Genomic DNA, 4,793 nt, shown 5'->3' on the forward strand with positions numbered 1-4,793 from the left:
AGCGCTGTTGAAAAGACTATCACTGCTTCTTTGTGTCTTTGTCAAAGAACGGTTGACTATATATGTGTGTACCTATTCCTAAGTGCTCTATTGTGTTTCATTGATCTGTTTGTCTATTCTGCCAATACCACACTGTCTTGATTCTTTCGTTTTAAAGTCTTGAAGTTGCTACCGTGTGTCCTCCAAATTTGGTCTTGTCTTTCAGTATTGTTGTTGGCTATTCTGGGTCTGTTTCCTCTCCATCTACACTTTAGAATAAGTTTGCTGATATCTACAAAATAACACTCTAAGATTCTAATTGGGATTGCATTGAGTCTATAGTTCAAGTTAGAAAAAACCGATATATTGTAATATTGAATCTTCCTATCCATGAATGTGGAATGTGTATCCATTTATTCAGTTTTTTGTAGTCTCTTCATCAGAATTTTGTAGTTTTCCTCATATTGATCTTGTCCATGTTCTGTTAGGTTAATACCTAAGCATTTCTTTTTTTTTTTTTTTTTTTTTTTTAGGTTCTAATGTGAATAGCACCATATTTTGATTTAAAATTAAAAATTTTTTTTAATGTTTTACTTATTTTTGAGAGAGAGAGACAGAGACAGAGACAGAGACAGAGAATGGGAGGAACAGAGAGAGAGAGGGAGACACAGAATCCAAAGACAGGCTCCAGGCTCTGAGCTAGCTGTCAGCACAGAGCCTGACGCAGGGCTTGAACCCACAAACCGCAATCATGACTTGAGCCAAAGCTGGACGCTTAACTGACTGAGCCACCCAGGCGCCCAACCATATTTTGATTTTAAATCTCACTTCTTCATTGCTGGAATATATGAAAATGATTGACTTTTGTATATTAACCTTGTTACCTGTAACTTTGCTATACTTATTAGTTCTTGGAGTTTGTTATTATTGTTGTTATTGTTAATTCCTTAGGATTTTCTACATAAATGATGACGTTACCTGTAAACAAAAATAGATTTATGTCTTTCTTCCCAATATACATACCTTTTATTTCCCTTTTTGTCTTATTGCATTATCTAACACACTGCAGTGTTAGAAAGGAGTGGTATAAAGGGACTTCCTTGTCTTGTTCTTGATCATACCAGGAAACTTTTATTTTCTCAACATTAAGTATGATGTTAGCTGTAGGGTTTTTGTATATATTCTTTATTAAGTTGAGGAAGCCTCCTGCTATTCTACTTTGCTGACAGTATTTAATATGAATGGCTATTGGATTTTGTCAGATGCATTTTCTGCATCTGTTGATATGATCATAGGATTTATTTATTTTGTTGATGTGATGGATTACATTTACTGATCTTTTTAAAAAATTTTTTTTCAGTGTTTATTTATTTTTGAGAGACAAAGAGAGACAGAGCATTAACAGGGGAGAGGGGAGAGAGAGGAAGACACAGAATCCAAAGCAGGCTGCAGGCTCTGAACTGTCAGCACATGTCCCAACACAGGGCTCAAACCCATGAACCATGAGATCATGACCTGAGCCAAAGTCAGATGCTTAACCTACTGAGCCACCCGGGTGCCCCCACATTTATTGATTTTTTCATGTTGAACCAACCTTGCATACCTTGAATAAATCCTACTTGGTCATGGTGTATAATTATTTTTTGCGTTAATGCGTTGAATTTACTAATATTTTGTTGAGGATTTTGCATCTATGTTCATGAGAGACATTGGGTCTGTAGTTTTCTCTTCTTGTAATGTCTTTGTCCAGTTTTGGTTTTAGGGTAATACTTGCCTCAGAGAATGAGTTAGGATGTATTTCTTCTGCTTCTATCTTATGAAATAGAATATAGAAAAATTGTATAATTTCTTCCTTAAATATGTGGTAGAATTCACCAGTGAACACATCAGGACCTGATGCTTTCTGTTTTAATTATTGATTCAATTCCTTTAATAGGTATAGACCTATTCAAATTGTCTATTTCCTTTGTCAGTTTTGGCAGATTGTGTTTTTCAGGGAAATGTTCCATTCATCTAGGTTAACAAATTTGTGGGCATAGAGTTATTCATAATATTCCTTTATTATTTTTTTCATATCCATAGGATCTATGGTGATGTCTTCTCTTTCATTAATATTGATATCGATATCTATGTCCTCTTTCTTCTTAATCTGGTTAGGGGGTTATCAATTTAATTGATCTTTTCAATGAATAAGCTTTTGTTTTTACTCATTTTCTCTATTGATTTCCTGTTTTTAATTTCATTGATTTCTACTCTAATTCTTATAATTTATTTTCTTCTACTTACTGTGAATTTAACATTCCCCTATTATTCTAGCTTCAAAGATGGAGAGTTAGATTATGACTTTAAATCTATTTTTCTAATATATTCATTAAATGCTATAAAGTTCTCTCTAAGCACTGCTTTTACTGCATCGCACAAATGTTGGTAATCTGTGTTTTCACTTTTAAATAGTTCAAAATATTTTTAATTTCTCTTGAGATTTCTTCTTTAGAAGCATCAAATTCTGAAGATACAAAAAAATAAGCAAATACGTGTGGGAAAAACTGAAATCATATATATGATTCATATATATGAATCATATTGTTTTGTATTTGGGGTTTTTTCAGATTTGTTTCCTACACCTACCTAAGATTTTTGTCCAAGCTTTGCGGAGTGGCAGTATCGTAGCCAATGAGGTTTACTGAGGCGTGATTATTGCTAATTGAAAGCTTTTCTCAATACCCCACGATGATGACTTGAAATATAGTACACATTGGCAATTTTTGATAGTCTCTAGGGAGACTGGGAAAAAAGGAAGATTTTTGTCCAAAATGTTGATATAAATGATGTATATCAAAAGGTTTATGCCCTTATTACTATCCTGAGAAACACGGGTTGCATTTGTTTTTGTGTGTGGTGTGTGCTTTTTAAAAAAAAAAAATGGGTGAGAGCGAAGATTCTGGAGTAGATATTCCTAATCTAAATGCCCATTCTACTGCTTAATAAATATCTCTTATTGAAAAATGTCTAAGAGTAGGGTAATATTGGTGATATTTTTTTCATTGTGAAATAAGGATTGTTTTCATGTTTATAAGTCACATTTTTGTGCTTCTTACTCTTTTGTTACTTTTGTTACTAGGCATTGTGTATAGAACAGTGGAGATTAAGATACAATTTTCTTTTATTTAGTTTTATGTATTTCTCAGAAAATTCAAGCATTTTTCTCTGCCTGACATTTAGGGTGAAGGGCTAATTATTTAGATACATCCTAAAATTGAGTTGAATGGGGGTTGGGTTATACCTTTAAATTCAATTGACTTTGCCCATGATAAGAGTAATATCCAACCTTTCATGTTGCTACCGTTTTGATCATATTATTATTGTTGTTATTATTATTATCATTATTTTAAAGCTTATTTATTTATTTATTTTGAGAGAGCGAGACAGACAGAGAGAGAGAGAGAGAGAGAGAGAGAAAGCAAGTGGGGGAGGAGCAGAGAGAGAGGGAGGGAGGAAATCCCAAGCAGGCTCCACACTCAGCAGGGGCCCTATGTGGGGCTCCATCTCACAATTGCAAGATCATAACCTGAGCCAAAATCAAGTCGGTCACTTAACCAAGTAAGCCACCCAGGGACCCCAATCATATTATTATTTGAGGCTGGACTGCAGTTTCAGATATTTTTGAACCAAGTGGCTTTGGAAAAAAGCAGAATAAAATAAGCCTTGGCTTGGGTACACATGTAACAACCCATGACTGAATGTGGTTCTGTTATTTCATTCTGGTTTTTTCCAAAGCCACTTTTTTTTCTTTTTTTTCTTTTTTCTTCCTTCCTTCCTTCCTTCCTTCCTTCCTTCCTTCCTTCCTTCCTTCCTTCCTTTCTCTTTTCTGTTTGTTTTTTGTGAGGGATGAAACTTACGTTTACATTGGAGGAGGCAGGGGACAATTGTTAGTGCTATTTGTTTTGTATTTGGGGGTTTTTCAGATTCTGTTTTGTCTTTCCGGCCCATCCTTTTTTCTAAGACCTAGATGATTCCTTCTCATCCTGCTCTCTTTTAATGACAGGGCCTTCCTCTGTCCATTCCTATCTAGACTAGATGCCCACTTCCAGTAATGGAAGCTGACACCATGGCTCTCTGCTTTCATATGGAGAGCTTATTTTGTCTGGAATTCAATTCATTGAATTCACTTTCCTTATATTCAATGTTCTTTACTAGTTGCATGGGACGTTGTTGTTGTTGTTGTCGTTGTTGTTAATTTTGTCTGTGTTTTATTGTTCTTGCTATAGAAGCAAGGGTTTCTCACAGCTGTACATGCTAAGAGGAATGCCATTTATCTGCATTCCATATTAGACACAACATCATGTAGATCCAAGTTTAAATGAGGTAAAATAAAAATTTAGAGAATTCTATTTATTAAAAATTTAAAAAGAATACATATGCTTAAGTCAATGCATAATTCCAAGTTGTCTGCTTATCTTTCTATGGCTGCACAAATATTTTCAGTGTCTCAATGTCTCAATGTAGCTTTAGGATAAGTATTGATAATTATTAGGGCAAGTTCTCCTTCCTTTTTCTTCCTCAAGACTGTCACGGTTTCTCTTGGCTTCTTGACACTTCATCAAAACACCCATTCCTTCAATTCTATTTTAAGAGGAATTGAAATAACCACATTAATATATGCCATAGTACAGTGACCAATAACCTTCTAAAAGCCTTAATGTCTTTTCAAAGACTTACTGTCCCACATTAGACTTATATTAATGAATTTTCAGGTAATTTGATAAAATGAACTAACTTCTCAGCCAAAGGTTATGTATATAGTTGAAATGTGT

At 34.3% G+C, this 4,793-nt stretch overlaps 1 non-coding gene across 1 annotated transcript; it reads left to right on the forward strand.

The window, feature by feature from the left end:
• The first annotated feature begins 2,623 nt into the window (after nucleotides 1-2,623).
• On the forward strand, nucleotides 2,624-2,763 carry LOC128775381 (U4 spliceosomal RNA). The gene has a single exon (XR_008420109.1). It is a non-coding gene; the product is annotated as a U4 spliceosomal RNA (small nuclear RNA).
• The last annotated feature ends 2,030 nt before the right edge of the window (nucleotides 2,764-4,793 follow it).

The sequence above is a fragment of the Panthera pardus genome, unplaced genomic scaffold, assembly GCF_024362965.1.
Source record: "Panthera pardus isolate Hobbes unplaced genomic scaffold, ASM2436296v1 HiC_scaffold_7, whole genome shotgun sequence".
Classification (NCBI taxonomy): Eukaryota; Metazoa; Chordata; class Mammalia; order Carnivora; family Felidae; genus Panthera; species Panthera pardus.